Raw genomic sequence first — 12,816 nt, forward strand, 5'->3', positions numbered from 1 at the left:
CGTCACGGCTAACCGGCCCCGCACGTCATGTTCCTCAATCTGACAAAGATGTTCGGTTATCTCTTCTTTCTCTAGAGCCCAAAAGCAGCGTGCCATATATTGCATTCGAGCAGCGAGTGCCTCCAAGAGTCTCTGACTCCACATATCTGGCAAGCGCTATTACCCGCCATGTTTCTGTGATGAAGAATATCCTTTTATGGAAGAGAGCATCAAGCTAGCCACCACAAGAACACACGTACTTTAGATGGCACCTTAATCCCCAAAGAGTAGACCATTCCTTCTTTGTTGCACATCTGTCCGAGGTGCCCGTGCTCCCAGCTAGGAATTTCTGATTTATAAGCATTCTATATGCCGATTGGACAGAGAAAACACCATGCTTCTCAAAATGCCAAGCCTAGAAGTCTTCTTAGTGCCGAGTGCTTAAGGGAATGCTTGTGATCAGTTCAACATTTGCCAGCGTGAAGAACTCCTGCAACTTCCAACGATCCCAACTTGCCGTTGATGAGTCGATAAAATTGCTAACCAGCTGAGGAGGGTTTGCCCAGTTGTACGGCACCGGTCTCCTCAATCCTGACATCGGTAACCAGTCCATTGACCATATATTTGTTGAACTGCCTGTACCGATCCACCGTATCAAGCCCCCTTTGAGTACTTCCCGGCCCTCCACAATAGACCGCCGAATCCGTGAAGGAGATGGACCAATCTCTGCAGCAAGGAAATCAGTGTCTGGGAAGTAGACAACTTTTAAAACCCGAGCACTCAAAGAACTATCATCATGTAGCAGTTGGCATGCTTGTTTGGCTAGAAGTGCAAGGTTAAATAGCTCCATGTCCCAAAAGCCAAGACCACAAAAAACTTTGGCTTTGTCATGTCCTCCCACGCCACCCAGCATGTCTTCCTCTTTCCATCTTTGCAACCCCACCAAAATTTGCACAATAGGCCATCAATATGTTGGCACAGCCCGCGGGGTAGTTTGAAGTAGGACATGGAGAAGGTTGGGATTGCTTGTGCTACCACCTTGATAAGAACCTCCTTCCCGCCAGCCGACAAGCACTGCTCCATTCATCCTTGCACCCTACTCCAAACTCAATCCTTCAAAAATTTGAAAGCTCCACTTATTGCTGAGCCCACGTCAGAGGGCATTCCCAAATATTTCTCCTTAAGAGCTTCAGTGTGCACATCAAGAATATTCTTGATCTCCTCTCTCAAACGGCCACAACCCTTGGCAAAATGGATTGAAGATTTGTCCATATTTATTTGTTGGCCCGAGGCTTGACAGTAAGTATCCAACACCTCCTTCACCTCCCGGCACTGTCCCCATCCGCTCTCCGCTCTGAAAACAGCAGGCTATCATCTGCAAAGAGTAGATGGCTCACCATGGGGACCGATGGCACCACCCTAATTCCATTGAGCACTGATGACTGAGTTCTTGATTTCAAGAGGCACGAAATGCCCCTGCTGCTAACAAAAAAAGATATGGGAGATCGGGTCACCCTGTCTAATTCCCCGTGTTGGAGTAAAAGGTTCCAATAAGCAATCACTGTTAAGCTAAATCGAAAATGTTACTGATGTAACCAACCTCAATACCGTTTCCACCCAAACCTGGTGAAAGCCCAGACAAATCATAACCGCTCTCAAGTACGGCCATTCGACCCGATCATAAGCTTTCCGCATGTCCAACTTGAGAGCACAACACCACAGTTCCCTGGCACGCTTCTTCTTCGTAAAGTGTAAACACTATTAAGCTGTGATTATATTGTCCGTGATCCAGGTACAAAGGCCGATTGTTCTTCAGAGATTATCTCGGGCAACATCATCTTCAGTCTGTTCGCAACTGCTTTGGAAGCAATTTTATACATCACATTGCATAGACTGATCGGCCGGAATTGGCCCAAATCTTCCGGGTTAACACTATAATTGTGTTGTTGATCACCTTTGGGTCGTCATCCCCTCATAGGACAGGCAACACTGCTGAGGTCACCTGAGGTCCACACAAATCCCAATGACGTTTGGAAAAAATGAGTCGGGAAGCCATCCAGTTCCGGTGCCTTAGTAGGGAACATCTGAAAAAGAGCTTCCTTTACCTCCAGAGCCGTGAAAGGCATCAACAGCTTATCGTTCATCTCAGATGTGACCTCCACTGGAACTGTACCTAAGACAGCTTAAATGTTATGCACTCCTTATGAGCGAAATAAATTTCCATATAGATCCCAAGTCACCTCCTTCATCTCCTGTTCATTCACAGTAAAATCCCCATCGGCTTTCTTCAGCTTAGAAATCTTGTTTCTCCTCTTTCGGCGGCTTGCACGTAGGTGAAAGAACCGGGTATTTCTATCCCCCCTCGGTGAGCCACATAATCCTCGATCTTTGCCGCCACAAAATCTCCTCCCTGTGATGTAATTCCACGATGCGTTCCTTGATCTTCAGTTCGGCATGTGGTGGTCCAACTCGCAGTGGGTTCGACTGCCAGACCTCTTCTTCTGCTGTTAGCTTGCGCAGCTCCAGTCAAACGTTACCAAAAGTCATCCTGTCCCAGCGCTGCAAGTGGACACTGACGTCCTTCAACTTACGCTGGAGATCATGCATGCTGGTCGGTTCCGTCTCTTCCTAAGTCTCCATCAGCATGGACAAGAATTCATCATGAGTTTCCCAAATCACCTCATACTTGAAGAAGTTCTTCTTATTGCTACTAGACTCGTCTGGTCGCCAAGAAAGAAGAATCAGACCATGGTCCGACGCAGCCACGGAACTGTGGCCAAAGGATAGCACTCCGATCAGTCCGTCGTGGTCCAAACGAACCCGACACCGACAGTAAGAATCGTCGGTAACCTTCTTTTCATACGTCCAGCTCCTCCCTTCAAAGCCACACACATCGATGGCCTCTCTAAATCCCTGCATTGCTTCGCTCATGTACTCCGACATGTTGGGGCCTGTCCAAAACCTCATTAAAAATCACATGCCTGCCCAAGATTTGATGAACTTTAAAACATTCTACGTCCTATGCCTCTCAGCTTCCCCATCCACGTAAGTTAATCTCTAGGGTTCAAGATCACCCTCCTTTATAAATCTATAGTATTTTTTTTTTCCAAACAAAATACCCAGGCCGCCACTACGGCGGCTTGTGCCGCTCACGTCTCTGTATACTCCTTCCTTCCTAATAAAAAGATGACGTCAACAACAACTTCAACGTGCCTCCGACTTCCCACCCCCCCCCCCCCCCCCCCCCCCCCCCCCCCCTACGTCTCCCAAACCCGACGCGGGAAACGGCGCCCGCCTCTCCGCCTCCTCCTCCTGTTCCTGTGGCGGCGACGGCGGCGGGTACAGCGGCGTGGGCCCCGCCCTACTCGACATTAGTTACCGGGGCCGCCAAGCCTCCACGACCTGCGCCACCGACGCCGCCGGACCGACCCTGCCCCGTCAACCTCGGCGCTCAGTTCTCCGCCACTTCGATCCGCCCGGCCACCGCACCGCGTAGCCCTGCCTCACCATCGCCACTACACAGCCCCCTCCCTCGGATTCACATTGCATTGGAGACAAGCCGACCACCACCAGATTGCCGGACGTCATACTCACGGCTCACGGGCGAAGGGGTCACGGCATGGCTGCGAAGCGCCGCCCGGATAATGTTCGAACAAATGCCACACAAGGATGGCTCTTCTGTATTGCCGCACCCTGTGAGGATCGATCATGTTTGCTTTGTTTATACTCTAATCCCTTTAGCTGCTTTTTTTTTTTCCTTTTCTTGTATGAATTTCTTTAGCTTCTACCCCAACCTGCTTGGGACTGGAAGGCTACGTTGTTCGTATGAATTTCTGCTGCGATAGATGTAGTGCGATTAGTTAATATTAGAGATACATGTATTCTGGACGAATACTTACGCTTCTTGGTTCACGCCTTATTTCAGGTGTCACATCAATTAGTTCATAGGGCTCAGTGCCATTTTATGTGAGGTAATGTGTCCAGGTGTAATAGAATTTGGTAATACTAGATGTACATGTATTTTTGAAGAATAATACTTCGCTTCAAGGTCCGCTCCTTACTGCAGGTGTTGCCGTGATTAGTTCAGAGGGCTGCGGTGCCAGTGCCACTTTATGTGAGGTAATCTGCTCTGTCACTTGGCTCATAGTTCTTGGTGACTTAGAATGTCTACAGCAGTTTTATTTCATTTATCCTGCCTCACAAGATAAGAATAGAGATAGGAAAAACAACATAGTTGGTCCTTTTTCTCTCCAAGGATCAATTTTGCCCCCAAATAATACAGTATCCCGTCAATCTAATTAAGGGCATGGTTTTAGCATACTAACTTCTCTAAACTTCTGATAATTTCTGTGTTGCGAAGACCTTTGAGCTCTGGCTTCTTTCCTACCAGCCGTCCCAAAGAACCCAACCCCTCACTCACTCATGCTGGTATTGATTAGTACCAGAAAAGTAAAAATGCTTTGTTCACTGATTTAATCATGGCTACAACTTATATAGGAGATATGTCTTCATCCAATTACAGTGATTCAATCTCTCTCTCTCTTTTTTTGTTTGGCCACCAACAGGAATTCTTGTGCCACTTTAAAGCCAGGACTCGACAGCAGTGCCGGTCCTAGGATTGTAAGGGCCCTCTGGCGATCTCGTCGCAACGGTCCCTCTTGACCATGTATAAAATCTTATAATATATAGGCACTAATTTTACTTGCAAAACGAAAGTAAATTCAATAACATATTTTTAATTTAACATGTCTGATAATTATTGAGCAACAATGTAGATTAAGCAATATATTTATAGATGTATGATAATTATCGAGGAACAATGTAGATTAAAAAAGCAATATATTCGTTTTTTTTTCTCACCCATGACAAATGTTTCTTAGGTAACATTCTAAAATTCTAACACCTAAATTAGAAGAAAAATATGACTATATGGGTACGAAGTACTATAAGTCTGGAATACTATACGAATAATTAATTTGGATTAAAAATAAAAAGGAAAAAAATACCTTAGGCCTAAACAACTGATCGGTGATCGCAATTCGTAAGAAGCCAAGAATCAAGATGTCGTCGTCGTGGAGCCCTGCCTGGTCGCCGTCCTCGTGCGCCGTATCCGTGTCTCCGGTAGTCTAGCTCTTCGCGGCGGCGCGGCTCGCCAGCTCCGCGTGTGTAAGGCGCACGTCGCGAACTCACAATCAGAGTGTGCTGTGTGCAGCGTGACTCCCCGCCTTCTCTCTACCCGAGGGCCGTGAGGAAAGGAAACTAGGAAAGAAATGCCGATGTTGTCTTTTTTGGTCGCCTGGCCAGTTCTATGTCTCTCTTCTCATTATGCTAATGCCTAATGGACTATAGGACTTGGGGGTTTGTATACCTGGGCTTGGGCCCCTCCTCCGCTTAGGCCCTCGGCCGTCGCACCTCGTGCCCTACCCCTAGGGCCGGCACTGCTCGACAGCCACAAACATGAGTGCTAATCTGAACTTTCAGCAGATGAAGGGTGTTGTATCAAGCATTTTCCTGTATTTATTTGTGTAACATTTTAACCTTTGGTGTGAAACAATGGTATTCTAGCGGATAATTAATTCTTTTGATTGGTTGGAGGTTCTATATTTAAGTAGTCTTTCAAACTTGCTTCATGCTCAGTTTAGAATTTTCTGTTTGTTCTGTGAATGATCACTTAGATGCATAGGTGAATTTAAGCATCGATGATATAATGGCAACTTAGAACTTTGAGACTCCATAGCAACGCACGGGCAAATGCTAGTCAAAGGAAAAATCAAAACCTAGTGTAGTCTTCAGCTGTTCCACCCACGCCTTGTGCACTTAGTCTCCTGGACACAAAGTACAGAAGGGGCAAATCGTCTCGCTAAATCACGAAGCACTATTATTGTCGCAGCGTTGCCAAGGCCACGACAGTTTCAATAGCTTGTGCGTTCACCTTATTCTCCTCCCCCATCGCCGAACTCGCAGGAACCCCAACATGTACTGTGCACCAAGGGCGGGCAGTCGAGTAGAGTCGACTCCTTAGTCAGCCCGAGTGCAACGCACATGAGGGGATCGCCTGAAGGGAAACAAGAACCCTCGTCTCGCTCTTCGCTGTTGAGAACATGCGATGCAGGTAGTGAGGCGGCGGCCCGGGCAGGCAAGCCAAATGGAGCAGCATGAAATCCAGCCACGCCGGAAGCGGGCTTGTTGGCACTGATTGAACTGTTCAGATGGAGGTCCCCTGGGCCCTGGCTGTGTGGGCTGTGGCTCCTGCGCTAAGCTCGGAAGCTCCTTGCTCACTGACCTGTCTAGATCTGCTTGCTGCGTGACCTGCTGCTGCTTTTGCCACCCACGACCACGATGCATCCAGCCGCAGCAATAGGACGAGGTGAAGAGCTATTGTGCTACTAATGCTCCATTTGATTGGAATCGGATTGGAGAACCCACCCCCAAAAAAAAAAGAGGCAAGCAATTTTTTTTTCTTCTTTGAGAACCAAACATCCTTGTAAGATGTGATGCGCTGCTTTCTCGACTGGCTTTGTTAGGCAAAGCTAGGCAAAGGCAATCCTTGCATGCCCACAGCCCACCTAGCTAGCCTCCGCTAGCAAAGGAAAGGAGATCCCAACAAACCCGTCGTATATATGCAAACTGCATAGGGACAGGACTACTCATTCATAGTCGAATTGCCCCAAAACAGAAAAAAGGAACATGCCAAATCTTTCGCAGATACTACAAGCAAAGATGCCGCAGTGCGGTGTGGGCCAGACACCCAGGTCTACGGACATTACTGCCTGCCTCATGTAGCATATGTGAACTGCATGGGGGCATGACTCATTCATGGACGAGTTGGCGAGTTGCCCAGAAACAGAAAGAAAGAAACAAGTAACATGCCAAACCTTTCATAGATACAAGCAAAGATGCCGCAATTATCTGGGAGCCCACCACAGTCAGTCTCATTGAATTTCACGTTCTGCCGTCAAGCACACAGCGGGCATGGTATGCATTCCATAATGCAAGCCCCTTCAACACCAGACTGCCACTTCATCAATGCATAAGCTCAGGTCTCCTCCTGATAGCTGCATAGGTTAACAAGACATCTTAGGCACCACCCTAACAGTAACAAGCTCTAAAACTGATTAGTCCGTTCGCTTTCCCAGAACATGCACCGCCGCGTTCAGTCAACGCTTCATTTTGAAGCAGCTTTGCCTCGCTTCCCTGCAAAACGCATTCAAAGGAAACTTGAGAAGAAAGCTCGCAGAATACAGCACGGAATGAGCCTACGATCATCATTATCTCTCAAAAAGCAAGGTTTGGGAGCAGCCAGAGGGAGCACATACTCGAATGCTTTCTACCGCGGCAGTATCTGCTTCTGCACAGGCATTCAAATGATTTCACAGGATGCTTATCACCATCAAAATCAATACCATAATCCTGAAACCAAGAATGTTCAGTACTAAGTGTTGTCCTGCTGAAGCCCCAGCCCCAATATGATCAGAGAGAGTATACATCCCTGATCCAATCAACTAAAGAGCATTGCATGAAATATGCGAAGAAGGAACAGTAGCAATTATAAAGAAGAAAGAGCGAGAGAGACTAGCCTAGTTAGTAGTTACCCAAAAAAGGTACTAGTTATGTACTACAACGTTGAGCCAAAACCATTGGCAATCTGTTTTGATGCATTCAGGTGGTATATTACAAACTAACAGATCAGCCCAAAAAAACTAAACTTTACAACACAAGAACCCTATGTAATTGAAGAATGGACGTGATGCATGAAAATTTTAGTAGAGTTACCATTCGTAAAAACAAAATTCAGCAATGACAGAGAAAATATGACCAACTAGAAGAAATTTGGCAATGGTCTGCAGTAAGGATTATATATTTCGCTTTTAAGGGTTAGGGGTTTAGCATTGCAACCACATGAAGCAACCCTACAGGCTACAAAACCATCGCCCACAGGATAAACATTAATTAAAGATGCCCCGAATAAAAAACAGCAAACACTAAAAATATCCTTGAAGTGGCTGCAGTAATTGATTTTGATCATCGTATTTGGTTATTACAAAACCACACAAGGCTTACCCATGTGAGCTCCTCAAATACCTCCACCTTGTTGGTTGTGAAAAATGCAAACTGTACTTACAAAAATAAATAAAGAAAAATCATCAACATGGCACTCTTTCATAACTGACACAGACTCATCAAATTCAGAAGTTAGAATAACTTACATGATAATAGTGATGATCTGGCGTCTCCACTTCAACAGGGATCTCAACTAAATTTGCATCATAGCATCTAGGTAACGTAAAGAAAAATGAGGGGGGGTCAATGGCTCATATTTGCTATCATTTATTACATTTAGAATAACATCACAATGAACAGGTTGAGAATAATCAGAATCAGACAACACCTGTGGTTGATGAATCTCCCAACATTCCCACAAAATGTCGCATCCAGGCATAAAGCTTCTTCATCCTTCAGCACCCCATCAGGACCCCAACCAGCATCTAAGAGCACTGAGTACCTAGCACTGTGCATGTTTTGAGTAGTCATTTCATGTAGCTTCGTATTTGTTAGCAACTCCCCAACATATTCACAGACAAAAGCTCCTTTTGGAAGTTCATCAAGTGTGCGAAGCCCCCACCCCTTCCCTTCCCGTGTTGAAAACACCTTGGTAAAAAGAACAAGAAAGTTATGACAATCCAACTAACCAGCACAAGTATAACATGGGGGCTGCACTGCACAAGACAATAAAGCGCACATGCCACCCCACTCCAAAAAAAGGGGGGAAAACAAAAAATAGAAGGCAGCATCAGATATTCAGCCTGTTAGGAACTGTTGGCTTGTTACAACCACATTTACTCCAGCATTCCTTGATAAATTTCCTAATAATATGGCCCCTGCAAAGCTCTGGTGAAGGCTGGTTCCTGATCCTCTCAAGTGGACAAGATTTACAAAAGAACATATTATGTTTTTCTGGAAATCGGTTCATAGAGACACACTTATCAAGGAACTCTGTCCTAACCAATCCGTCTGGTGTATATGCAAATTCACCACCAGTTTTTCTTGCACAGGCACATAGTTCAGGGGCATACAAGCAGTTGCCAAAGCAATCAGAACAACAGTCCTTGTCGCCAATTGTTTCAACAGAGTTAACATAGGACTCTTGGGAAACAAGATTTCTTGGTATATAATAAAAGAAAGGTAAACAATTCTCACTACCAAATTCGTTTACTGCTGATATACTTGATCTTTCTTTTCCCTTTGATATGTCAGATAAATCATGGGTAGACCCATTGGGAGAAAGTGCCCAATGGGCCTGCTGATCGGTAGTTGAATTTGGTGGGCCATTCTCTGAAGCTTCCATATTCAATGATTCTTCTATATCTTTATATTTCTCGCTTCTGCTGTTCATGCAATCAATTGGTTCCAAGGATGGGGCACTACTCGTTGTTGGCTTATTCTGCGAGCTTCCCGACATTTCCAAAAGCATCTGATTGTTTATTATGTTCTGCAGCATGATCACTGCCTAGTTGTGCGACACACTGGCATATCTGCTTGATGAGACCAGCTATGGAAAAATCAGGTGGGAGGCTCTTGTGTGAGCGAAGGCATTTTTCCTCAACCATCTTGAAAACTGCTTCTAAATCAGGCATGTGGAATTTTGATGGGTCTATGCTGCATTTGATTGACATCTCGACCTCACCCATAGCGGATGAAGCTACAACAGTGTGTAAACAAGGTGCTTCCTGAGTTTTTCCACCTGCAGATCCTGTCCCAGAATTGTGCATCACAGTTGCATGGTCCAACCCATTTCCCAGACTTTGAGGTTGCTTCGTCATGCTATTTATAGGTTCAACAAAGGAAGTAGACACCGCACTTCTTCTATAATGCTGGACTGTCCTGCCATTAGCACCTACATAAGGTTCAGCAGAGTCCAATCAGAATAATGACGTTGGACGTAGAAGCCAAACAGCAAGAAAGCAGTAGTTCCACAATCAGACCGATTGACAAAAAAAATAAACGAACTGATCTTGCAACACAATAAGTCAATATAACAAACACTGGAGTTTTATGGCCTACAATATATGAAATATGAAAACCTCCACAGCACAAAAACTTGAGTAATAACAGATTAGGATGATGTACGGAACCAACCTGAAATCTTTAATGGAGCGTGAACAGGTGGAGTATCTGAGGTGCTGGCATTGAACGGATGGGAAGTAATGCGGCCAAGTTGAGCATTCTGACAGCTGGATGCAGGGGCACTGCATTGTAGATCATCAGTATCAGGTTCAGGTTTAGGCTCTCTCAAGAAGACGGCATGTTGGAAATCTTCATCCATCATCTGTAATGCCCTCTTTTGTGCAGCATTCCCCGGTGAAGGCACGCCATCTGCAGTGGGCCGATGATATCCGGTTGAGGCCCCGATTTGTGGATGGTTCAGCTCAGACGAAACGCATATAGGTCCATCTAGCACTTCTGCAGCGGAGGCAGGAGACTGGGGATCAATAGATCGACCTGCTGTGACACTAGTAGCGCTGATCCTGGGCCTCTTGATGCGAAGGGCCTCGGTCCCACTATCCAAGTCCCAAGGACCGCCGTGGATGGCACGGGAAGTAGAAGGCCGGGGCCGGCAGTCCTCCCCCTCCGGCGGAAGCCTAACCCCTCTTGTACTGTTGCTGCAATGCTCCTGGTCCCCATCAGCCTGAACCCCAGCCGCAAGTGATGCGATGGAATCGTCATAATAATTAATAAGAAATCAAAAAAAGGCGATCTTAAAAAAAAATGTCTTCTCTATTCCATTTGGGAATGAAGAGTGGATGAAGGAGGAATACCTGGGGGCGGTCGCGGGCTTCGAGGATGGCGTTGGCGAGGGCGCGGTAGCCATCATCCTCGATGAGCTCCCAGGAGTTGTCGAAGAGCTGGAGGAGGTTCTTGAGGACGGGGATGACCTCCTTCTTGGAGCAGCCCAGAGGCTTCATGGTCTCGAAGGCGCGGCGTGCCCGCTCCCTCCGACTCTGGGAATCCATCCGAGCCCTACCGAGAAACTGGTGCTCAGTCCAGCAGCCTGCCGGGGCGGGTGCCGGCGCCGCGGAAACAGAAGAGTGTCACTCGAATCAAGGAGGGGAATCTCCAACTCAAATAGCGTCCCTTCAGTAGTTCGGTGTTCTTACCAAATAGGAAAAAGTCCACCTTTCGTCTACTTCACCTCCGAAACCGTCTGTTTTACCCTGAATTTTCTAAAACCGTCTATTTTACTCTCTGGGCGGTTTTCAACGGCGGTTTGCTACAGTAACTGTGGGTGCTACAGTGCCCGTGGTTTTAGAATTTTCTTTTTTTTATTTATTTTCGGTGAATTTTTAAAAAATCATAGTAAATCATAGAAAAATTATAAAATGAAAAATCTAATTTTATTGGACTTCACATGAGTAGATCTACACAGTGAATATATAATACGGTATGCTTTAGTACAAATTTTTTTTATAGCTTTAGATTAATTAGAAAATCCAATTTTGTCTGTAATTAATTATAATTTATCTATAACTAAGTTATACATAGTCCAATGAGTACGAAATTTTTACTATAGTTCAAGCATACAATAATTAGCGTACCATAAAAATTTCACCACAATTGGACCATAGAAGCTGCAGCTATAAATTATTCCAATTAATTACAGACAAAATTAGATTTTCCAATTAATCTAATGCTACAATAAAAATTTTGTACTAAAGCATACCGTATTATATATTCACTATGTAGATCTACTCATGTGGAGTCCAACAAAATTAGATTTTTTATTTTATGATTTTTCTATGATTTACTGTGATTTTTCAAAGATTCACCGAAAATAAAAAAAAATTCAAACCCACCATTACTGTAGCAAACCCGCTGTTACTGTAGCGAAACCGCTGTCAAAAACCGCCCGGGGGTAAAATAGACGATTTTGGAAAATTCAGGGAGTAAAACAGACGGTTTCATAGTTGGGGGTGAAGTAGACCATGTATGAAAGGTAGGGGGTTAAGTAGACTTTTTCCTTACCAAATAGGTCTGTGTACCGATGACCTGTTTACGATTTTTTTTTAATTTTAACCCTTTTTTTAATATAATTTTAAATCTAATACTGTCGTTTTTTTTACTAACACTTTTGGCCGCGCCTATTGCCCTAGCGCGGCCAAATGCCTGTGCCGCGCCATGCATGGTGGCGCGGCACAGGGCTGACGTGGCGTGGGCCGGCCTGGGGGGCCGATGACGTGGTGGGTCTTGCCGCGCCACCGACCCTGTCGCGCCACCGATCCTGGCGCGGCAGTGCCACGCCCTATTGCGTGGCTCGGCTGGACCAAATATACCGCACGAGCAGCCACACCACCTGGGCGCTGCGCCTGCCGCCGGCCCGGGCTACCTGGATGGTTGAATCGAAACGCGTCGCGCCCGTATTTTATTGAGTTTTTTTCACGGCCGAATAGAGAATTTGATAAGCCAATGATTAGTTTTTCGTCTTTTATAATACGGTTATACACCATTTTAACTAATCAATTACGAAAAATTACCACCGGCGTCCAGATACGTCGGGACTGCCGGTTCCCGAACGCATGGTACTTAATCTCGCCGGCAGTGCTGCCGCGATTCAAAGAAACAAATAAGAAGCAAGTTGACAAGCTGCCACATAACATATTCATTGTTTTGACATAAGTTTGACATAACATAACCAAATAACCCCACAAGTTTTGGATGACAATATTCGTTTGACCTAACAAACTAAGACCCAGGAGTGAAAGGATCCCTCGGACGCCTCTGTCTCTTCGGATTTGTTGGCAACACATTGGGAGTGTAGCCAACGTCGGTATGATCGCGTCG

The 12,816-nt window shown here is 45.6% G+C and overlaps 1 pseudogene; it reads right to left on the minus strand.

The window, feature by feature from the left end:
- Positions 1-6,696: 6,696 nt before the first annotated feature.
- LOC136494263 (probable inactive histone-lysine N-methyltransferase SUVR2) lies at positions 6,697-11,124 on the minus strand (annotated as a pseudogene).
- Between the last annotated feature and the right edge of the window lie 1,692 nt (positions 11,125-12,816).

Source organism: Miscanthus floridulus, chromosome 11, assembly GCF_019320115.1.
Source record: "Miscanthus floridulus cultivar M001 chromosome 11, ASM1932011v1, whole genome shotgun sequence".
Lineage (NCBI taxonomy): Eukaryota > Viridiplantae > Streptophyta > Magnoliopsida > Poales > Poaceae > Miscanthus > Miscanthus floridulus.